At 37.3% G+C, this 25,572-nt stretch overlaps 2 long non-coding RNA genes across 2 annotated transcripts; one reads left to right on the forward strand and one right to left on the reverse strand.

Moving 5' to 3' along the window:
* Positions 1–5,437: 5,437 nt before the first annotated feature.
* LOC124860889 lies at positions 5,438–6,008 on the reverse strand. The gene is made up of 2 exons (XR_007036484.1): positions 5,876–6,008; positions 5,438–5,683 (listed from the first exon to the last, which is right to left on the reverse strand). It is a non-coding gene; the product is annotated as an uncharacterized LOC124860889 (long non-coding RNA).
* LOC124860890 lies at positions 5,856–19,999 on the forward strand. Its single transcript, XR_007036485.1, has 3 exons — positions 5,856–5,923; positions 8,885–8,950; positions 18,451–19,999. It is a non-coding gene; the product is annotated as an uncharacterized LOC124860890 (long non-coding RNA).
* The last annotated feature ends 5,573 nt before the right edge of the window (positions 20,000–25,572 follow it).

Here is a 25,572-nt window from a genome sequence, read left to right on the forward strand (position 1 = left end):
CTAAGAGGCACTCGATCATTTCTTCTCATTTCTGCAGCACAGACTTTGTGTGTGTGTGTGTGCATGTATGTGTGTGTTTCATTCAAATGTGTGCATCCAGGTGAATCCTCGTCTGTGGCCTGGGGCTCTTCCTGTAGCAGCGTATGTTTCCACCCCCCAAGTGTGTGGGTACGTTAGAGATTTTAACTGGGACCATAACAGCTCCCAAGTGAAGACAATTAGCTGCTAAACACCTCCCTGCTCTCTGCTGTTTGTTTACTTGCCCACTGGGCCACCATCTTGGCTCTTTGTACTCAAATGTATTCACCTCTGTTACGCTAAACCGACAGGTCCTTCTGGAGAGTCTGCAAATGAAAAGAGGTTTATCTATGTAATGACACAAAGACAATGGTACCACAAACAGACAATGACCCCACTGGTTACTATCAATGTTTTTTCTGTTTTAAAAAGACAAAACAACTGATAAAAAAATACAAACACAAAATGCTAAAGGCATCCTGCCTTTTAATACTGAGCAAATACATAACCCTGCTTTAATAAAGGCTATGTGTAGCCTTGATGTTAAAATCCTGTCAAGGATATGTTGGCACATATTAAAATAATAAAGTGTCAGATATCCTACACACTGTGTTGTGCATAGGGTGGAGCTCAAATTTTTTTAAAAACTTTGAACTGAAATTTGCCGTTTTTACATGGGCAATTTAGGAGGGATGCAACTTATTTTGAAGTCATTTAACGGCACTCTGTTACGGAGTACATTAATTTACGTAGTTTTTTTAGGGCCAAACTTTGGATATTTCAACAGATGCAGTATTTCCCCTTAAGGTGTGCCCTCAGTGTCTGTGTGCAGGCAGCTGGGAAGCAGAGAAGCTCTTCAGCTTTTTGAGGACTCGTATTGGTAAGGTAGGCCTATGCGTCTTTCTTCACTTTAAACTTGACAATGCTGCCTTAGGCTTTGCTTTGTATGCAACTTGAACTAAAGGTTCAAGCTACAACCCTTAAAACTATCAGGTTATTTTGAAGGGTTTTTGCTGCACAGTTTTTTGTTTGTTTATGGACGAGAGACGAAAGACACGCACACAGGCTTCAGCTTTGAACTCTTCTATCCAACCAATCATGTGGGCAGGCAACAGACAGAGTGAAAAACAGAGTTTTGTTTACATAACTGAGAATTTGTCAGCTAAGTTGGTAAAACAGGATCAAGATCAAGAGGAACATTGTGATAGATACATTTCCAAAATTATTGAAAGGTAACCTGAATATTTGGATTTTATAAATTTAAAATTATTTTAAAAAATGCAGTTAGTGGTACTTTGGTTCTTTCAGTATTTGGCAGTTATTCAGAATTACTGTATTTTTTTTTTCTTGTTTTTCTTTTTTTTTTTTACGGTGCAAAAATAGTTTAAAAGGCAAAAATAAAACATCCTCCTGCCGAATCCCATCTGGGTTAACTTGATAAGAGAATTAAAAGTGACTGCAGTTTCAAACTGTTAAAAGTTGTGAATGAAAGCAGCTATTTTGTGAAATAAGCCATTATAAAATATATTTTATATTAGGAAAGGCAACAGGAGAGTAAATAATAGAAGGTAGGCAATGTCATAACCAACATGCAATTTGTGAATGATGTGATGACGTCTATTTATATATATATAATCTATATTTTACTTTATTTTAGAAAAAACATGATTAAAAAACAAGAACTAGTTCTTATTGGAGCTGTGAACTTAGTTCAAAATGTTTAGGTGGTGAACTTTGAAAGTTAAGTGATTCATTTTATATCTGACTGAACACAATTTAGAACTATTTCTTGTTAAGGATGAATTGGCACAGCACTGCCTACACAGGAGTAAATCCTGGCATTTACCACATAAATGGGTCAAAACCCATTATCAGAACTCCTAGCTAATCACTAAAGGTAGACACATAAACCACAACATGTACTTACTATCCTACGTTTTGTATTTTTGTATGCCTCCAAAATGTCAAACATTTCAATTCTTTCAATAGACATAAATGTTATTTAATAGTAAAATGAGGGAGAATTAAATGTAGTCATTTCAATGGGTTGTTATTTCCATTTACGGCAGCTAAAGTACAGAACTAACAAAAACTTAGTTTATGAATTCAGAGAAGTAATTTACTAATTAGATAGACATGTTATTTAAAAATGTATCTTATTTTCCTTTTTATTCTGTTGAAATTGCTCTCAAACTCAAATGCACTATGCTCATTCAGTCTATGCTTTTTAAGTTAAGATCGTTTATGAAGTGGACTAATTTCAACATTATGTGAATGACTGAATCTCCTTAATAGTATTTGAAAGTTTTTATTTCTTGTACTTTTACATTATTTTGAAATTTCAACTCAAACCATTTTGCTATCTGCTTCCCACCCTTGCTAAATCTATCTACCCCGTAAATAAAAGAAGTCCCCACCTGTTGTCCTAACTTCCTGCCTGCAGCTGTCTAAAAGCTCTGCCCATCTCTAACACTAAACTTGAAGGGGGATTTACTGCTACTTAGGTGGTAATATATTGACCTGGATACACAGGTGTCTTTCCAAAGTGGTCTAGATCAGATAAGGATGGACCCCTCCTTCCCTTTTCCCACCTCCAACACTTCAGTCTTCCTTCTGTCAACCAGCCCAGTTTACCCAGACTTTAAGAAGACAAAGAGCTCCAGAGAAAGATTTATGACCAGCACTGAGAAGTAACTCAAGGAAATTACATGTTTGCTGGAATTTCTCTCATACTGTGATTTAGTTGCAGGTGAAGATACAGTGACAGTAAAATCAACAACATGAAGCTGCTAGCCACAAAGTCCCTATCGGTGCCAACAATTGATTTAGGCTAATGATCTTATATATTTGTAACTGATCCCATTGTGTTTGGAATCAAGTTCAGTTAATGACACAGTATGGGCCAAGCTTCAGCTGTTTGAACGGATGGGCTCACATTTGACCCTGATGCTTCAGTCCTGTGGCTGCAGAACAAGCCCAAATCATCGGCCATCTACCACCTTGCTTGAAAGTTAGTATAAAGTATTTGTGTGTATATGCTGTTCTTTTTTCCAGACATGGTGTTTGTTTCTTGCTGATTCCTTATCTAGTATCCCGATACATAACATTGCCTGGGACCACCTTGAGATAACCCCAAGAGTAGCTGGAGAGTAACTATGTAGAGAGCAAGGTCTTGAGTCTACTCATCAATATAAAATTGCCTAAGCAACGATTTATTGATAAACACCAGAACTAAGTAATTACTCCCCCATGATTAAAAAACTAATTGTATTTCCTATTTTTCTTTAACCTTTTTAAAAGTTTTCATATGTTCTTTTCAAGAGCCATGTAGAGCTCGTGTCTCCTAATCCCCATCTGAGCTTCCTAATGCTAGACTTGTCTTTTCCTTTTTATTGCAAGCACTAAATGCATAAAGTATAAAGCAGAACCGTGCAGGACGGAAATGTGAAAATAATGATATACTGAGACAGTTTTAGTTGTAAATTCTAAAACGGCACACCTCAAGCTAGTACAGCATGGTGGCATGTTTCCATCTTTCTTCTTTTTAAAAAGTGGACATGTGGAAATTATCTGACATGTGGGAGCAGAGCAATACTAAGCAGTAGGTCTTCATACCTGTCAAGGATAATAACAGGTATTTTAGCTGCAAGATGAGTCTATGATTGTAGCAGAAGACATGTTTGTTCTTCATAGGAACAGAAGGGGAGTTCTGGTATTTATATTCGTAAACCGGTTGTGACAAGTAGTCATGAATTACTCTTTTAAACACCTTTTAAAACTCATCTGACACAAATAATCTCTTATCCCATCAACATGTCTGAGGGACAGTGACAGCATGAGTGACTGCTGTGAATATTGTGGCCCTTTTTGGGGACAACACATGAGGGGAAAATTCCGGAAACCTAAACGACAAAGACGTTACGAATCCACTGAACGTACATGTTCTGTAAACATGCCTGCCTGAGTGGGTGGCTGTGTCAAACATGTATATAGAATTAATACACTAAAGATATTTAGCTCTGCAACAGTAAGCTGCAGCTCATGTCGAGGTTTGTGATTGAGTAGGACCAAAGCTGCAACAGGACATCGGCAGGCGCGGTGGATGGGCATACAGGTCCTTCTCAAAATATTAGCATATTGTGAAAAAGTTCATTATTTTCCATAATGTCATGATGAAAATTTAACATTCATATATTTTAGATTCATTGCACACTAACTGAAATATTTCAGGTCTTTTATTGTCTTAATACGGATGATTGACAGCTCATGAAAACCCAGAATTCCTATCTCACAAAATTAGCATATCATTAAAATGCAGCTAGCTATCAGGAGATAGATTTTGGATCACTTCATGCTTCCATCTGCTGAAAAGCTTTATGGAGATGAAGATTTCATTTTTCAGCACGACCTGGCACCTGCTCACAGTGCCAAAACCACTGGTAAATGGTTTACTGACCATGGTATCACTGTGCTCAATTGGCCTGCCAACTCTCCTGACCTGAACCCCATAGAGAATCTGTGGGATATTGTGAAGAGAACGTTGAGAGACTCAAGACCCAACACTCTGGATGAGCTAAAGGCCGCTATCGAAGCATCCTGGGCCTCCATAAGACCTCAGCAGTGCCACAGGCTGATTGCCTCCATGCCACGCCGCATTGAAGCAGTCATTTCTGCCAAAGGATTCCCGACCAAGTATTGAGTGCATAACTGTACATGATTATTTGAAGGTTGACGTTTTTTGTATTAAAAACACTTTTCTTTTATTGGTCGGATGAAATATGCTAATTTTGTGAGATAGGAATTTTGGGTTTTCATGAGCTGTATGCCAAAATCATCCGTATTAAGACAATAAAAGACCTGAAATATTTCAGTTAGTGTGCAATGAATCTAAAATATATGAATGTTAAATTTTCATCATGACATTATGGAAAATAATGAACTTTATCACAATATGCTAATATTTTGAGAAGGACCTGTATATTACTGAAAAGAATGACAATCGACGGACATGATGGAAAAACAAGAACTGGAGACAAGAACAATGACAACAGACAACCCAACAATGAAGGGACAGGAACTTAAATACACTGAGGTAAAAAGAGTTACATGAAAAACAGGTGAGTGCTATCAACAGAAACAAACTGGTGTGGATCATACCAGCTCATCTGTAATTTTTCAACATGTTAAAAATACTAAAATCCAGTTGACCAGCTCTGACCATTTTGTTGTAAGCTTTGTAGGCTCACTTAAATATTCTTTAAGGCCACAATAAAAGTTAAGCAACTCTCACAGAGTTGCTGAGAGTGACAGAGGTTTGATTCCTTACAGTCATCTGTGATCATGAGATATATAGATTATGATCAATAAAAAATATCCAAAAAACAGCTGAAATTAGCTTCCTCTGTTGGAAATCAATCAATCAATCAATCAATCACTCACACTTTATTTAGTAGCACCTTTCATACAGTCAGGTGTAGTACAAAGTGTTTTCCACAGGTTAAAAAGGCACTTGGAGCACAGCTGCCTCTACACAGCCAAAGGTCAAAGACCTTCAAGCTCTAGTGTGTGATCATTATCCCAAAATGATGGCATTTGATTAGCTTGCCTCCATGACTCCCCCTGGACAACTTCCTTTGGAGGATTTGTTTTAGGGTCAGCATGTCCCCTGAAATCATAAAAAGAAGTGTCAAGTTGAGGTTTGGAGTACAGACCCAAGAGCAGATAGGAATGTGGCATGAGCAAAGTGATGACTTATTTTAAAATAATAAGCAAACTTACAGTACGCCACAAGGAGAACAGAACATGGATCATGGACGGAGAAATAAGCAGTACAATGGGAAAAAACAGGCATGCTTACCGAAGCGATGGAAGAATACAAGAATCCAGTGAAGAACAAAAAGCACTGGTGAGTTTATAAACTGAAGGAAGTATTGAGAATGACATAGAATGCAGGTGTCTGTGTAATCAGGGGATGATGTGGAGCAGCTGTGGCAGAGAGAGAGCGGGGAAGCTGAGGTAAGCTGAGTAAGACTAATAAGCATGAATGGATCTGAACTGAGACACAAAGAACTATCAACCCAAGAGGAAAATCTAAAAGGGATGTAACAGAAATAAATCCAAATGTGCAAAACACAGCATTTTTAAGCACAGGGAAATCTACTGAATGAGGCAAGACCATAATAAACAACAAGGATGACAACAATTGTTTTCAGGGTATCTGAACACATCAAGTTTTATTTGATTACTCATTTTAATCCCCTAACCCTATACAGTATGACATTAGTACCAAATATTTGACAGATACTGCAAAATTTTAATTCAGAGACAAAATTAAAACTTTAATAGAATAAAGGTGCATTTGGTTTAATGTGTCCTTTTCCCTAATTGAAGCATGAACATGTATACAGATGACACTGTAAACTTTGCAAATAATGACAACTTCTTGGTGAAAACATTTGGTTTATGTTAATTATAGTTAAAACATTTTGTAGAACAAGAGGATTGTTTTAGGAGAAAATGTGCACTGAAAATTGCAACTGCAAGTGGCTTTATCAGACCTTTTTTAAGAATATTTGCCAAAATATTTGCTGTTCCTAACAATTATTGTAACGACAAATTACTTTTAGGCTATGTTCACACTGCAGGTCTTAATGCATAAATCCGATTTCTTTGTGTGGTCATTTACATTACTTTGAAAATGTTGCAGCTACAAACTGACCCACATGCACATAAGAACACGAGCGTCGTCAAACGCAGCACAACAGTAAACACGAAGAAATAGGTGTTATGGTTTAAGTGCACAACAGAAGCCACTTATTGTCAGCAGGTACTGTGTGGGAAACATGTGAATGAAAGGAGAGTGAAACTCTTTATTGTTCTGTTTTAGGGAGATCTGACTGCACAACTGTTGGTTTGCGACACAAAAAATCAGACAGAATCCAGGAATTGTAGAGCTCTGACTTTTTTTTTATGCCGTTCTTCAAACATTTCATTCCAGTTCACAGCATCACATACATTCCAACCACAGGAGGGAGAGCTTCCCCACTGATCTAACACACCTGGTGTTTAAAGCATTGGCTCCTACCTGGACTAATTAAGGGGTGGAGTCAACCTTTCCATTTCCAGATAGAAAAACATTTGTACTAAACTATATTCCTAGAAAAATATTTACATAATTACAAATAACAACTTCAAAACTAAAACAAAAACAATCTGGGCCCAATCAAAATCCAGAAAACATCTCCCCTCTCTCTCAAACAATGGATTTTCCCATTGAGGCTGATTGAAAACACCAGGTCCTTGTCAGCACTGCTCATGGGCGTGCTTCCATGGCAACACAAGACCAGGTGACCTCAAAGAGAAGAGAGAATGATTAAAACAAAATATTAAATAAAGCAAATAACTTACTCCCAACAAAGCAATACATTTACCAACTAAATAAGAATATTGGAAGTACAAAAAACAGCACCTGTTAGGGAGGGGGTAAATCCCTCACAGCAACAAACTGTTTGGATGTGGAGACACAGCCAGCAATGTTGGGGCAGGGATGTTAAAAGCTTAACAGAGATTGAGTTTATTCAGAACTTTATCATGTCGAGGGCAACTTTTAATCATATATGTCAGCATCTCTCCTCTCAACTCCACAAGCAGAAGACTTGATGCAATCCAGTGTGCCAGACTGCAGCAGGCGCAGATCATCACATGCTCAGTAACCTCGATAGCATTTTAAAGTCCTTTGTTTAAACATTTGTATACAAATTTTACAACACAAACTACGTCCCATACCCAGACGGTTCCTATGAGCCTTTCAATTAGGCTTGAATAAAGTTTTATCTCTGTTTTATCAACGAGCTTTAACATCTCGCTGTCTTTCCACTGTGCAGTTCTATTCTATCCCCCCATCTGTTTTGCTAACAGCTACCGTTTCCTGCTGGGCCGTGCAAAATTGTGAAGAATGCGAAGAAAAATGACATCAAACTCACATCTAATCCGCCTTGGTTGTTCCCACTGCAGTCACATTCCAAAAGATCAGATACTAGTCGGATTCAGGACCACATAAGAATGTGGCTCAAATATCACTTGAAAAAGTTCAGATACGGACCAGATCCGAGCGTTTCCACTTGCCTTACACAGCCTGACATGATCACTTGACCCCAAAAATCCGATTTGGGCCACATTTGCCTGCAGTGTGAACGCGGCCTTTGAAAGTATTAGATCATACTGTATAGTGTTTGAAATGTTTGTTCTGCTGCCACAGGAACTAGACACCTTTCAATCACTAACTGAACGTGAACTCCTTTCAGTCAAATCCGTCTTTCAAATAATGTGGTCCAAACTACGTCATTCAAGAAGTGAGGCAACGTTGTGTAAAAGGCAGTATGCCAGATTTTTCTCCACTGCAATGTAAGAGACTGATAAATTCATACGGAGAATGACTACTTAAAAATATTATGACTGAAGGCGATTCCATAGATGCAGAATAAGGTGGAGTTAATTTTTCCACACTTTAGCTTCGTTTTTGGGTTAATAAATAGTGACTTATCTTAACACCTAAAATCCTAGAATTTAAAGAGGCTTTCCTTTCTTTTTATCATCATGCCTCTAACAAATTAAAGAGTAGTGACTTTTAAAAAAGATTTTTCGGAAAATGAGATAGCTAGAAATGGCTTATTAGTCACTCAGGTTTTCTTGCAAAAACAATAGATTTTTAACATTAAATTGACTACATCATGGTATTAAGAATACCCACACTGCAGTGTTGTAAAGAGAACATAGGTGTTACATTCTTAGACATTACATGAATTTATTGAAAGCATTTAGATCCTTAAAATGTGTTTAAGAGTGCAATGAGTGCGTAATTTTACAGCTGCAGCATGTGTCATCATTACCATAGAGGAAGGTACCTGCCAACTGCCAATCATGGATCTATGTGGTATGTAAACACTGACAGCACACGCCTTGTTTGTTCTGGACTCAATCCAGCAGGATAAACCTGAAACCAGATCACAGTGAAGCAGGGTGTGACTTTTACAGATCTGTCAATCACATAGCTGTGGAATTTTAATAGCAGGCTAAGCTGTATTTCTGTTTCAGCTTAAGTAAAATGTTTGCATTTCATATTTAAAAAGTTGATTTGCAGTGGCCAACTGACTTTAAACTGACCAAAATTAAGTCTAAATATCGCAAATAGTCAACAAACAGAATGGATGATGCTCAAGACATTCTGTTTTATTTTCCACCCTAAACATTCTGCAGAAGCCAAGACCAATTTTAATGTTGATATGTAATCACCTATGATACTGAAAGGGCCTGATGAAAGTTTTTTAAATTTTTTTTAAATGTATTAAAAATCTCATTTAAATAGCACAGCATAGAGTAAATGTTCATTGAAATCTTTTGCTTCACAAATGTTTATTTTTATTAGTGTTGGTTTTAATGGTCAAACATTGCAGATTTAACATCCCCTTCATACTGGATTAGGACTACAGCTTTAGTAGGATTTTTCAGAGGTCTTAAGGCATGTATCTTTAGTGCTGCAGGTTCTGTAATAGTCATGATGGTGTTTCAGGCAGTATCTACTACATGGGCCCCTGTACATCTGCGTAGTTTGAACATCCAAGAATGACACTCAAGAGATTTTATGCAAATGTTATAACCTCAATACATCCACACGAAGTGGGAAGCTCATGAAGTGAACTATGCAACACTTTGCAGCTGTTAAGTGCATCACCTCAACCGCCTGCTGCTTTAACTTCAACTAATGGATCTCACCAAGCAACTGTAAAAAAACAATCTGCAATCTTCACTGTCATAAATCACCTCAAAACACTCAGGTACCTCGGACGTAGAATTGATATACGCTGGGCTTTCTGCTGGACTAGAGTACAACGGGGAAGAGAACACACACTTCCAAATTGCCCCCAGCTTTGCTGATTGCTGAGAGATTGAAGAAAGGCGTTTTTCAAGCTAGTTATTTAATTCATCACACGTTGTCAAAGATAAAGCATCAGAATTGTGATTAGTGTTGAAAACAAAGGTCAAAAAATGCTTTCAACTGACAAATATTTCTAGTATTTGATTCCACCTTTTGTTGCAAAGTTCATTTATTATATCTTTTTTGTCTCCCCGTGCATTCACCACTTTCTGCCACAGATTACTCATTATCCTCATTCTTCTATAGCTTTCCTAGTTAAATGTAGAACAAAAACATTTTTGGAATCTAATGATCATTTTCTAATTTCCATTTAGACTTAAATATACATTAATCTGAATTGGCTTTTACAATTTAGTCCTGATGCTGACTTGAAAGGTTAGAAAGACCAGTATTAAGATAAAAGATATACAGAGAAATTGTTTTTTATGCAGGGGGTTAAATGAAATTCTATACATATACCAAAGTCTGTTTTCCAGTCTATTACACAAAACACGGGGCCTGAGGAAAAACTGCCAGTCTATATCTTTATATCTTTTATTCCTCTTCTTCAGTTACTCAGACAAATGTGCACTTAGATAGACACTTAGCCGATTGATTTCCTCGGCACAGGCTCTTCTGTTTAGTTAAGTCAACATGAGTGTGACTGAAAACTGGCCAATCAAGCAGGCTATAGTGTTACAGTGCTGTCAGCCTGACAAGTGTGTTACATCACACACACTCGGAGTTTCGCACACCTGAGTGTTTCAGGAAGCATTTAGAGGATTAAGTGCTCTGAAGTGAGGAAAGAAAGGAAATAACTTGGTCATTCCCCATTGCTTTTCACCAACTTACTGCAAATTAGTGTCAGGTTTAGTTTCTCTTCAAATGTAGTGTAAACTTCAACCGAACTTGTAAACGAGGAGAAGAGAATAATTCACCCATACTTAACATTCCTTGTGAATTTTAGGAACAGATTGTTTGAAATAAACAGCAGATGGCACAATAAGACAGCCACATTAAAGGAGCTTAAAGGTTTTCCCAGAAGAATTGTGATTTTTGCCCCCTTCCTTATAATGCTCTCAATGCCAGGCAATGCGAATTTTCAGGTGTTATACAGTCCTTTCCCTCTTTGTTAGTTGTTCCCAGTCATAATTTTTTAATATTTCAACACTTCTTATAGGGGGCAGGTGAGAAGTACAGGCAGCCCAATACAGTGGGCTCATCCAGGCATTTGGAAAGTTTACAAAATTTGGCTTTTCATTGTCTTGATGCAAAATGCATATATGTATGAAAATGATCTGGTCTTGAAGGCAGCATATTGCTGCTGTCTGACAGAAACCTTGTATATCTGAAGATTTTATTTTTCAGATAATAAAAATAAACATGCTTCTAAATGCTTGCTTCTAAATGTAAATTCATACAATCTGGTCATAATTAAATGCTCTTTTTATAGTTTTTACTGGATATGTGTCAGTGAAAGCCCAGAAAGATTTGAAGGGTGAACAATAGAGGTAGGGCTGCACGGTGGTGTAGTTGGTAGCACTGTTGCCTTGCAACAAGAAGGTCCTGGGTTCAATTCCCAGCCAGGGGTCTTTCTGTATGGAGTTTGCATGTTCTCCCTGTGCATTTGTGGGTTCTCACCGGGTACTCTGGCTTCCTCCCACAATCCAAAGACATGCCTGTTAATTGGTCACTCTAAATTGCCCTTAGGTGTATGAGTGGCGACCTGTCCAGGGTGTACCCTGCCTCTCACCCATAGATTGCTGGAGATAGGCACCAGCTTCCCCGTGACCCACTATGGAATAAGCATTAGAAAATGACTGACTGACAATAGAGTTAATTTGTCACAGGAAAAGAAAAATGACCCATCCCAGATTTATTCAAGCATGGAGAGGTAGATGCTGTATCTGGACAAGGTTAGCATCCACTTCTTTTTTGCACAGTAAGGTTTGAAGCAGCATTTGTAAATGTAACTTAATATTGTAGAGCTTGATAAAAGCTTCTGAAAGTAAACTCTTGTCCATGTGGTTCTATAGGTATTGATGCAGTACCAACAGAGATCACAGTTATTTAGTTAAGTATTACCTCTTGAAATTCCTAGTTTCATGATATTCTGCTCTGTAGAGGGAGTAAAATGTAAATCCCATCCAATCTAATATTGAAAAACACAGTTTTTGATCAGTTTAGTGTTTTTTTACACATTTGTTGTGAAACTGAAGATCCTCTGAACATCCTAGGCAGTCCCAGAAACCTGGCTTATATATGACTTCAAGGAGTGTAGTTTCCTAAAGAATGACTATATAATTGGTAGTTTATAAGGTAATTCAATTCAAAAATGCCATCAAGATGTTCAGTTGTGCTGCACCTGGATTAATATTGTAAGACCAGATGTTACACCTATTTATTATATAGTGTTCTCCTCCTCTTCAGCTCTGCATGGGGAGACTTTATCTTTAACTAATAAAAGGTGTAGCCAATACGTCACCCACGCAGCATTTCTTAATCCCTTGGGCTTTTGTTGCACATGCAAACCAAGATTAGTTAAGTGGTAACCTGGATATTCGTGTTGCATTGTTGTACTGTATCTGTGCATTTATGTGACTTTACTGGCAGAAAATCAGCAAACTATTTCAAATGTTCATACATACAGTCTTTGCCAAAATGTTCTGCAGTGACACATATGTTGTGTTGAGTGGCTTTAGCATATTTTTCTTTTTCTATGGTTTACTTATCTATATGCCACCTAAGGGTTGTCACATTAATAATTAGAGACTACAAGAGCAAGTCTGATCCTCAACAGTACCATAATATTAGGTCAGTTCTTTATGATAAAACAAAAGGATTTTAACAGATGTTTGGACTTTTTCCAGTCAGGTTCAGAATGACTCAAATTTAACACAAGATGAAATGCACCTTAACAGAATTACTGGACTGGACTGAAAAGGAGAAAACGTGAGTTAACGTGTCATACACCTTCTCATTCACCTTCTAAAACAAACTTTAATTACTTGAAATAAATACAAGGTGTTTAAAGGGACAAACTATAGCTGACTAACTGTACAGTGTGTTTATAAAACTGGGTAAGACAAACTAAGATTATAAGACATAACATCCCCTTCTTTTTTGTGTTCATCAATTTCATTAAACCTTCTAAATGGATGAGGAGTGAGTTTTTTCCACAGGAATTAATGTACAGAGTATACAATTGAATAGATACAGAGTGATATTCATCTTCGGTACCGGGCCACCCTCAGCCCATCTTAGGGATGAACCGAGAGGAGCAAAGAACGGAGCGTGAGTCCTGCTTTTATCTATGCCTGTTCTTAACCCTCCTAAAGGGTGTCATCCTCTTATATCAGTTTATCCTTGACTATGTGTTGCGTCTTATGTGATATCAACAGTTATGTTGTGTAAGCTGTAGCAGTGAGCGGTGCAGCAGATAAGCAACAAGGGCAGATATATTTCATTAGGGCAGCAAAGAAATGATTAGAAAAGGCCACAGAATCATACATCCATAACAACAATGTTTCAGAGTTCTTGGGCAGAACAAAAAAAAAATTATAAAATCATACTCCCTTGGATGAGAAGCAACCCACACATGGAATGCATCAGGATGTTTCTTTGTTGAAGGACATGGCTCATGGCAACACTCATGTATTCTTCTCCAGATCTTTGGACTGAAATTCTGCAGAAGCTAATTGTTGCTTCCCTTTTCATCCAAATATCTTCTCCTCACTGTGTACGCAGAAGGTCATGCATCTACCCACTGCCAGTGTTGTACAAGCTCTGCATTGGTGGTAATCAATGTCCTCGACCTGTATAAGGGTAAAATAATAACGTAGTTTCAAATGTTTAAATCTGCAGGTAACTTGGTAGAAAATTGTCAGACATGTATATTTGTTTGCTATATTGGTTGTGTGTGTCCCACAACTTCAAGCAGTCTTAATCCCAGATGGACAAGCAATATGACACTATTCTTAGCTAGAAGAGAACAAAAACCACGACGGAGCAGGAGAGGAAATGAGAAGGTGTATGACACGTTAACAGAGAGGTTTAACCCCTTCATCTCCCTACAAATGCTGTAGGAGGTGTGTGTATGAAGCCGGAGCACCGCCCCCAGCCGTTGGAAGTGAGAAGATTTAATCCTGAATTAAATGATCTGGCACTTTATAAAATACACAGCAATTACACAGATAATTATACCAAGCCTTCGCACCAAGCCCATGGGTCACAATTAACACACACACACACACACACACACACACACACACACACACACACACACACACACACACACACACACCAGCTGTAGCTCAGACCAGAGCAAAGAACTGTTAGTCTCAATGATACACAACCCAACAAAAACAGAAAAGACAGAACATTTACCGAATATCTGCAAGTAATGGTTCATGCTTATCATTCAACCAACATTCAACCAACTTTGTTTCTCAAGACAATTTGATTAGGTTAAAGGAAATGAGCCACATGATCTGTTTTGCTCTGTTTTATGTCATCTATGTTTAATCATAAGTGGTAGAATCATGTTTCAACGTAGTGACAAAAGTTTGCAAAGTCACAGAACTCTGGACCAGCTACATATATAGCGTTGGCGCTGGGTTTGTGGGACTTTGCACAAAAGTTTTTCAAGAGCTTATCTAGTATCTTGACTTGGAAAACCATTTTGGCTGAGTCCCTATTGATGTCCTCTGGTGGGCACTTGAGGAGAATGGGGTATCTTCAAACCCTGATAATCAGAATCAGCTTCAATGGCCAAGTTTGTTCAGAAAAAATATGTTGTTGTAGTGCAACTGTTTGGTTTGGCTATGAATAACTACTAATAACTGCTAAAGGCAATTATTAAAAAAGTTTGTAATTTTAGTCAAAAGTAAAACTTGCAAGCAGTTATGAAAACCCAACCCATCCCAAGTGAGTCCGTCCCTGGCTCTGCCCCTTCCAGCACATCATGTCGCGCAACCCACCAACCCATTGGACATATTAAACTTGCTTGCAGAAGCACTCAGACCTTAAATGTTTAAAGTATTTAAGTATTTAAAGTAAAGTAAGTATGTATTGTGACTATTTAACAGCATTGGAGGAAAATTTTAAAATTCATGAAAAATCCTAAATTTGTCTATAAATTTTCAAAATATTAACAGAGGACTCATTTCATGACAGAAGTACTATATGAAAATCCCATGTCCATAAACTGAAGATTTTTTTTTTTTAAGTTAATTCCCATTTTGAGAGTTAAGACAGCATTTAATCCAAATTTAATAAATTCATTAAAAATCCATTCTGTGTCTGAAAATAATTTAAATATTCCCAGAATACATGCTTTCCATCTGGTACAAATGCCAGTATTACCAGGCCTATGGACCAAAGATTTTCCGAAAGAAAAAAATAATCTGTCCATTTCAATGTATTTTTCCCATCAGTATTGAAGCTCATTTCCACCACTCTAATGAAAAGAAAAACTTGTATCTTATAATTGTGACTTATCTATCTCATATTTATGTGATACTAACTCATTATTATGAGATAGTAACACCTACACAGCCTGATTGCAAAAATGGTGAGGAAACTAGCAAGATTCTGCCTTTAAAGGTAAACGTGTTCTATCTTTACAGCACAAACTTGCTAAGATTTATTGTTAAAGTGGCTTAGTCATCCTCAGTAGTGAAAAACATTGCTAAATGATAACAGCATGAGCTAGAGAGATCAATGGCAGTAAAACATCTTAAAGCAAAATATTAAAAGTCTTCAGATTTTTTTCTATAGCTGGAGGTTGAGCAGGGAGTTTACAGTCGCTTAGTAGAAACCAAGTAAACATGTCCCACAGGGTTACATACTAGTCCCACTGGAATTAATCTCATTTGTCAATAGTACCCACTATATTTTGATGTTACCGATTCAGTCAATTTCCATCTGAAGTAGCAGTGTACTGACCTCAAGAGACTCTGTTTTACGGAAACTGAAGATATCACAAGGTAAAATCTAAATGATTCTATCAGTTTTCATTCTAACAACAGTCACAGCTATGTTGCTTTGTTTGTTTACACTGTTTTCTGGGAGTAAATGGGGAGTTTAGTCTCACTAATGGTGACCCTCGGGCTGATTGTTAACTAGCTCCCTGCAGACACAGTTAAACACAGTTAATACACACCTTTGGGGACATAGTGAGATGTATGACGCACAGCAAGCCTACATGTGTGGACATGAATATCCGATTAAACTCTTCCGCTCTAAGTATGTTTGTGCAAAAGTGTGTCAGTTCTGTGGGAGCATAAATCTTCTGCAGCCACACTATGGGGATTCAATAAGTATTTAAAATATATTTGTTTGGAGAGTTTAATGCTAAAATCCAGTTTAGCTCCAATAGGAAGCTAAACCCATTACAAGACATGAAGGATTAACTGCAAACACAACAGTTAACTAAACAAATCACATTTGGATATTTGACTTAAAGCAATTTTAAAGCAGGCCAGTCAACATGAGATCAGTCAAATCCTGGAAGCTGTAAGGAATCTTGGTTGCACAGAGCAGAATTGAATTGAAATCTGGATAATCTGTAGGCACAGTTAAGCCCCTCAAACTGGTTGTTTTCTTCATTTAACCATTCTGAAAACATTAAACATGCATAGACGAAGCAAAGTATTTAAGTAAATGTTGTTCTTTTCAGGAACATTTTTCTCTCATCTAGTGATTTCATGTGAAATGTTCTACATCTTGAGAGGGGATGAGCTTTTTCATGGACTGGGCAGAGTTTGTTACAGTCTGCTGTCTTGTTAGCATGTGTTTGTGCTATGTGTTGTGACTAGAGGTAGGAACCACGTCCTCAATCTCAACAAAACCTCTAAATGGTGTAAAAGGGACACATTGTTGCTGTTTGTTGTTTGCTCCAACAGGTATGCATTTTTCCTGCAATTTGAATTGGACCTTCAAGGCAATAGGATTTGCTCCCCTTGATGTATCCAGAAACGCAAGACCAGGGAGGTCTCCTTCTCCTCTCCATGAATTTCCAACAGGTCATCGAGCCTTTTCAGTTTTGTGCAGTCTTTGGATGTGATTCTTAGGAATGCGTAAATTCTTTTGAAAAGCTCATTCTCGATCACTTCAGCTAAGCATTAGCATTACTTAAGTCTGTTTCATATCATGTTGAGACCATTGACTGGGTTATTAATATGTATAGCTCTGATTTGCTCTACATGTTCGGCAGTTTCTTTGTCAATCTACTTTAACATCAACTGCATCTCATTTTTAAATGAGCACTTCCAAGCTCTGAAATTCTGGGGCTTGTCATAAAACTGGAGCAGTCCCGTTGCTACTATTTTACAACGAGCAAAGCACGCTCTTGGTACGAAGGCCTGGATATCGGTACCTGATTTGACCACTTGGCACACTTTGTTGTGCATTTTCACCTTGAGATGTATGATAAGTGGCATCTTCCTCCTCTTTCACAAATGTAGCTTGGCTGATGACATATTGTTTAGTACGCTCAGCTGTTACAGAAGGGCATGGGTTGATGCGTGCTTCTATCTGTGAAGCGACAGCGGCTTCTAATGCCTCTGCGTCTGCAATGGCTAATGCTGCATCTTTTTCTTATTGTAGAAATTCAATTGATGCCTCTATTATGGCTTTTGCTGCTTCAGTTTGGGCCTTTTCCACTTTTAAATCAATTTATTTTGCTGCAAAGCTAAGATGGGCTTTGGCCGCCTCAGGTTTTGCTCTCGTGTTGGGTGATGCAGAACCTGTGGAGGAAGAACACAAGAAATCAGACCGGGTCTTGAGAGATGGCGTTAGACATGGTGGAGTTGATTAGGTGTTGACTGCTGGATCACTGCTGTATGCTGAACTGCACGGAGGCATAACAGTGGTCTACTTCCCTCTGCGTTATCTTCGCCAGCATGGATGCTACTGTTTCACTATGCTGTTACTGATGCATGTCTAATGTAAGGGCCATCTAACACTTTTCTCATATCAATCATGCTGAAGACCAATGAAAGTTGTCAGCAGGTTTACTGGCATTTTAAACTGTGAAACTGAAAACAAGACAAACAATATAATCAAAAAATGTATATGTGCAGCATAATATGCACTCATAGATTGCATTGCTACTGTTTAACACAATAAATATATCTAAATATATGATCTTAACACCATCTTGGATGACCTCATAAATTGCTGATAATTAGCATTACAACAGACAGGATTTGTCTTTGCATTAGCATGCAAGATCTTGTATAAAACAAAGTTACAAACTCATGCTTCTAGTACATACCAGCGGGCAAACTTAGACAAGACATGTATGCAGTAATTTCCTTCAAAGGTACACCATCAAATGCTCTCACTGTCACTTAATTTGTTTTACTGGGTGCTACTTCCATTCAATAAAGTTTGGTTCAAAATGAAAAGGTTGCCAATTTGTAATACACACAACAACCACCTGATCAAACTTTTATGACACCATTTCACACCTTGGTAACAGAACACACATCTTTTTCTTTGTGTCTTCTTCCCAGATAAGACGTCACACAGACTGAACATCCAGATGATACAGATACAAATGCAATCAACCACACCAAGCCATCTTCCTCCATTCCTTTATGGTACAGTTCTGATAATTTGGAGTTTCGGTGTGGTGGACAGAGGTCAGCTGGAAAAAGCTCAGGATACCGTGAGCATTTTGCAGTTTTAAACACTTCAAATATGGCTTCAAATATAACAAACTGGGCAGTTTTTCTGCTGGATCAGAACAACACGGTCCAGGCTTGACAAGATCCTCAATCATCTGGGTCTTGATTTTCTCACTTGGATTATATTCAATAGCTACCACAGAGCTGCTGCAGTACAGGAAATGCCCAGCTGTATTCAAACTTTACAGTTTAGTTCCTGTTAACATATGAACTTTATGTAGTAATACAGCAATAAAACACAAATACATTTATTTTCCTGTCCATGTCCATGTCAAACAGCTGTTTAGTTGTAAATGGGAATGGTAACTTTTAGTTGTCAACCTGGTGTGACATTTAATGAGTTATTCATCATTACGCATCTTTATTCATAACTATAAGGGATTCATAACAATAAGGGAGACAAAATCCATTACATTTATTCTCACGTAGATTTTCATCATGTTATGATATAAAGTTGGTGCATCGACAGTATCAGGTTTACTCTGAAGTAGGTAGCCAGAAACAGCACCTTTGTCCTCTGTGGTTGAGATGTACATTCTGCATGTTGGTAACTGTCTTCTGTGCACCATCTGTACCTGCAGCTTGGCTTGTATCATTAACCAAACCACAGAGAAGTCAGCAGGGACCAAACGGCAGCAGTTGCTTTACAACATACAAACACACACAATCGCATAATAATTCAGTCATGAGAAAATCTGCTATGGTTAACTCAGAAGTGAAGAAGGTTATTGTAAATTCTTACAGCTTAAACACATTAACCTTGTGAAAAACATGGATAGGTGCATTGCTGCATTGCACCACATGACTACTTTTCACCTGTAGTTACTTGCAGATAGTTGTTACAATAAAATATGTAAATAGAAACACAAATTAAGCAGTTCCACAAAGTTTTAAATATTCATTTCATAATAAACTGCAGCATCTTTATCTTGTCAGTAAATGCCCTTTATTCACAAAATATTTTCCTGCTTCTGGAAACAGTTAGTGAAATTGCAGCACAGGAACTTGTTTCCAATCCAGGTCCAGTCTGATAATGTACCTTTATTGGAGCAAATGGTTCTTGTAGAGTAGAGCTGATGCTTTTTGTGTCTTTGCTCTGTGCTTTACTGTAGAGGGTCGTGTACAAAATGTATTTATTTGTTTTTTTGTTGTTTGTTTTTATTATGTATCACCTCTCAGTGTTATGTTTAGCTGTAGTCCTGCTATTCCTGTTTTATTTCTGTTTATAGTTCAATGATGAGTTTTTGGTACCAAAACGGAACTAACCCATAGATAAGAATACTAAATGGGTGGTTAAAGTTTTGGTTTTGTTTATGCAGCAGTTATTACAAAATTGTTGCTATAAATTTAAAACATCTGGATAATAAAATTTAAAGAAATCTTCAACAAGAAATGTCCTTCTCTGAAACTCTGGTAAACCTTGATGAAAAGCCTGATGACATGTGAACTAGTTTATAAGGTGAAGTGAATGAAATTCTTGATCTATTCTTAGTTTCTTTGAATTTTATTTCAATAGGACACACATGACTTATTAATCTTTCAACGCTATCTTGAGAATCAGTTCCTCCAAAAGGCTACAGAGTTTTAAATGACTTCACCATGACTATAATTTTAAAAGTGTTAATTTGCAAGAAACGTTTGCATTTTTTTAAATGCCATATTGGTTTAATATTCTGTCATGTTACCTCCTGCTCAGTGTTGCAACAAAATGAATTTTTTTTCTATGTTGCTGGACCTCCCAAAATTCAAACGTTTTTTAGATTTTGTCATATTTAACCAGAAAGTTCAACATATTTCATTGGGATTTTATGTGTTAGGAGAACTCAGAGTAGTGGAAAATTGTAAAGGGCAAAGATAAGGATGTTGGGATTATGAATCTGAGAATATTATTTAATATTTAATATTAATATTTTAATATTTTATCAAATAATATTCCAGTCTGTTAAGGATTGTCCTGTGAATACCAGCCCAGTAAGGCAATGGTATTAGGCCAAAATAGAAAGGTGTGAGACAAGCTCTGACATTATTGAACAGCAAAACTCTGCACACACATGGAATGAATTCACACAACTTCTTAAAATACAAGAATTTATTAACAAAAATAAGTCAACTCAAAGTCAAACATATTTCAATCAACAAACTCTTTACTATGCTAAAACAATCTAACTAAACTACCAAGCAGAATTAAAGAATAACGAAGACTAATGGGCTATGTACAATATAAACAAGTTGATTAAAGATGATTGGAAATTATGACCAAAAGAGTGATGCAACATTACCATGCAATGTTTATGTTTGAGAACCAAGGATTATCTTGAAGGATCTGGAAATGAAGTTAAGTTAGTCTTGTAACCAACTTAGGCAACCATTCACAATGCAAGATCAGATAAAATATTATTTTAATCAAATAATGTTTTAAAGAATGATCTGCTGAATAAAACCAACTTTTTGGATGACTAATTCTCAACGGTGTCTCATTAACTACCTTTATTTATTGAAAGAATATTTAAAGAAATATTATTAAGGGAATATTTTGGAAAAGAGCCAAATCTTTCTGGAGAAATGAGGCCTAATGGTGTTTGCTTAGTTATCAGATTTAGTAAAATGATGTTAGGGACACATTATTTACTGGATTGAAAACTAAACCTTTCTGGGTAAATATTATTTGGCAGCAAGCACATGTCCTTACCTGTTAGCAGTTGAAGCTAACAAAGGAGGCTGATAGCTTAGCACCAGAATCAAACACATACCTTTAAAAATACCGTCAATAAAGGGTTAAAATGCATAAGCGTGATCAATCTTCTGTTTAAAATCACCCTTTAAATAAAGTTTGTCTTAACTTTAAAAACACACAAACAAAGAACACAAAACCAAACGGAAACCAAATGGAAAACGTTTAGATCATTTAAATCTAAATCACTTCTATGTTATTCTGCCCAAACACTTAACCTCATGAACTGTGGTGAGGAACGTTGTCCAAGGCAGAGAAGTTTGGAGAAACGTACAAAGTCTTTAAACGGTTAGCTACAGCTAACCTCCTTAGCTGTGGGGAGTGGCGGCTGTTCTGTCGGCCAGCCAAACTGCATGTTACCGTAACCACGGTGATGTGGCTCCTGTTGTCCTTCTCTCAGGCAGGGAAAACCGCTTCACTCGGCTTGTAGAAACAACGTCTCTACTGGGGACTTCTCTTGGACAGTTTGCTTCTGCAGTCCTCAGAGAGAAAGTAAGCAATGTTTATACCGGATTCTTTCAACAGTAATTCATCAGTACTTAACAGAGCGGACCTACCACTCCGTCCCAGTCATCGGTAAGACAAGGAGCACCAGACTTAACATCTTCAACCACCAGCCCTGTCTCAACATCAGCCAGTACAACCACAACAATGCTGAGTCGTCCTGATTCAAAAAGGAGGAGGTGTCAGGTCTGCCCTAGAAAAATGGACTGAAAGACAAACACATTGTGTTTCATCTGCAAACAATCTCTCTGCAAAGAGCACATGAAAGCACTGTATGCCACACGTGCATCTAAGCACACATATGCATGTTCTTGCACACAGTAACTTTGTGTGGAAATAGTACTTTATTGTTTGATTTGCTAGATTGGTATTTGTATTGATAATATTAAAATAAAAATAAAAAAAGAAAGTTGTTGCCTTTTAGTAAATATTGGGGTCACTTCTGACCCCAACACTATAGATGTTACTCTAGTTTTAAATATTTTAAAAATCAATAATTGCAATGAATTTATGTAATAGGTGTGTTTTAATACTCCTCAGCAACAGTCAGATTACACGATAATCAATTATTTATTTATGAAATTCGGTCTAAACCGACCCCAAACACCATGGATAGTAACAGAAAGCTAACACTACAGGATGGTTAACCCTTGCTGTCTTATAGTTCGGTGTGAGCCTACCAAATAAGAGGTAAGTACAAATATGCAAAGTAAAATAAACACTCACGCTATCTTTGTAGTAGTACTGCCATAAACTGCTGGATGAACTACTGATCACTTTGTCTCACACTGCTACTTTCTCCTCCATTTAGGCATTACATGCATTTGTTGTCTCCGTTTTTCCTCTCTGTCAATGCAAAACAACCTATTCTGCTATTGACTCCTGTTTGAGATCCTTTATTAAAATGGATTATTGAAGTTTAAAGAAAACACAAATTTAACAGTTGTTTTAATTTAACAGGGACTCAGTAGTGTGTGGGAGACCCATAAACAAGCAGGACAGCCTGGCATCTTCTTCTCATGCTGGTCATGAGCTTGGTCACACACTGCTGTGGGATGGCACCCAATTCCTCAACCAGGATTTGTTGCAATTTAGTCAGTGTGGTTGTGTCTGTCACTCTGGCTGAAACAGAACACCCAAGTTAATTCAACAAGTATCCAGCAGGATTGAGGTCAGGACAGCAGCCAGGATATGGATCTTCTCCATTCCCAAATTCTGGAAGTAGTCTTGGATTAGCAATGGTTGCAAAATCTCACCTTGAATTCTTTCTGCATTGAGATTTCACCATGGATAAACAGCTTTGTTTTTCCCGTAAAGGAGATGTGACCCCATACCATCACACTGCCTCCACCAGAAGCACCAAAAGGTATTGCAAGAGAGGACTTGACACATTTCCATGGGTGCAACCTGTATGTTGAACTATGCTGTTTAACTCACAAATGCATTTTCTTTACAAATGTGTCAGAGGGAAATAGACAGTGTTGTTGATGATACAAGACCTTTTGCCAAGAAGCATTGTTACAAAAAAGAAAAAAAAAAATACCAAAACAAAATGTTCCTTATTTTTTGTGCTAAATTTATTTTATGTGGATTTCCTCAATGCTCTGTTCATGGGGTCTCTTTTATTAAATATCTAAATGCTCCCCTTAGCTTAGATAATTACAATGTCTCTTACCATGATGATGACACACAATTTTATAATTATGTGTTACCACATTAACACATCGAGTTACAGTCACAGATTCTGTCTGTAATATCAATGAGTGTATGGATTGAAAGTTCCTCCGCTTTAATTTAAATTTAATTTTAGGTCAGCATTCAGCTAGACTCAATGAGACTAAAAACGAGAAAATGTGGCAGAGACCTGAAAAATACCAGGAACATATGTCAGAGCTCAGCAGTACTTAAATCACTGGCTCTCTTTTTTGAAAAGGACAGATTTTAAAAAGTTTGTTATTGTTCGATGAAGCACCAAATGGCCATGCAGAGACTGTGGGCTACTTTACATCAGGACTGAAAACCTTGTTGTTCACTGCATTTTTATAGTAATTGTCCAAATATAATTATAATAATTTATATCCATTTTATTTTACTCAAGTTTGCAACTTATATCTTCCCTCTATGTATTAATTGCTTATGTTTATATGCATTTCCTCTTATCTAAAGCAATAAAATTTTCTAATGTATAAAATATCACTTACACTACAAATGCTCCCACCTCTGCAAGCCTGTTCAGCCCAGAGATTCATAATTTATCATTGTTTATGGTATCTCAAACACTAGTTCAAATTGACAAAATCCCTTTTTAATCCTAAGCGAGACAACAGATTTGGGATCAAACATTCCAATAAGCTTTATTATTAGTTATGTAAGGTAAAAGATCATGGATGCACTCGGGTGGAATAAAAACAAAAGATGGATGGTATGTTCCCTGATAACAACAAAAAATTAATTTTGAGTATTCCACATTCCACCTATTTCTGTCTAAACTAATTACACTTAGAGACTCAATGTTGCTCATTCCCAACAGGTCTACATACAACATTGTCACAGTAAAATGTCTGAGCTCAACTTCTATTTTCCACAGTTTAGACCCAAAATAAAACCCTGAATATTGCTTTAAGTGCAGCTCAGATTTTGGGTTGTGAGAGTCCAAAACCAGAGCCAAAGTTGGACATGTCATTGGCCGTCACGTTCGGCACTAATGAGTCCTCATATCACCTAATTGTCCGACAAACTGTTCCTTTAATATCCGCCAATGTGCTTGGGAAGTGTGTGTGTGTCTTTCCTTAATTTATGCAGGATGATATGAGGCGCCTTCTGCCGAGCTGCTTCACCCCTCCACAATAACACACATCTTACCTCCTCCTCCTCCTCATACTTCAACCTTCTGTTCTTCTCCTCCTCCCTCATTTCCTCTCCCTTTCCTCCCCCCTCTCTCGCCTCTCCCAGACAACTGTGACAGTTTTAATTCTGACCACTGATTAGCTTGAATCAATTAAGTCCTCCACACTGAGTCCAACAGCAGAGCAGCATGGGGTATTTAGACTACTTAGGCTCCCATTCATCAAGCTCCAGCTTCCTAATCATCCTTTAATTACTGCCTACGATTATGGAGGCTCAAGTGGGACATTAGGTAGGTTTGCTTTCTCTGCATAGTTTGTAGTGGACACAGGAACAAATCCACGGACTTACTAGCTTGTGGCCTCAGCAGGATGTACGGTAATTTCTAAAAAGCTGATTTCACATTTAAATTAGCTCTGTTATAGACAAACAGTAATATTACACACAAAAGAAATGTGGAGATAGTTTTAAAAAACTGTGTTCTAATATCCTCAGTCAAATCTTGAAATATGGAACAAGAAGTAATGTTCTGTTTGCATATGTTTCATGTTAACGTTTTGCTGGAAAATGTCAACACATAAAATTGCTCAATGCAAAAATTAATCATTACACGTAGTTCAATTTAAATTTATACATTGCCATTTCACAACATGTCGTCTCTAGGTGCTTTACAAAGTCAGTTCAGGCAATTCATACAGATTCCAAGTCAAGTAATTCCAATTGATCCTAGTTGTCAAACAATGAAGTCAAATTCAAGTTTATTATTCAATTTGGTTAAAAGGTTTTTTAAGGAAACCACGGTAACAAAGGTTTCCTTAAAAACGTTTGGTTAAAAAGGTATAGCAATCTGCATGCAGCCTTCACTCCTC

The sequence above is a fragment of the Girardinichthys multiradiatus genome, chromosome 23 (genome assembly GCF_021462225.1).
Source record: "Girardinichthys multiradiatus isolate DD_20200921_A chromosome 23, DD_fGirMul_XY1, whole genome shotgun sequence".
Taxonomy (NCBI): Eukaryota; Metazoa; Chordata; class Actinopteri; order Cyprinodontiformes; family Goodeidae; genus Girardinichthys; species Girardinichthys multiradiatus.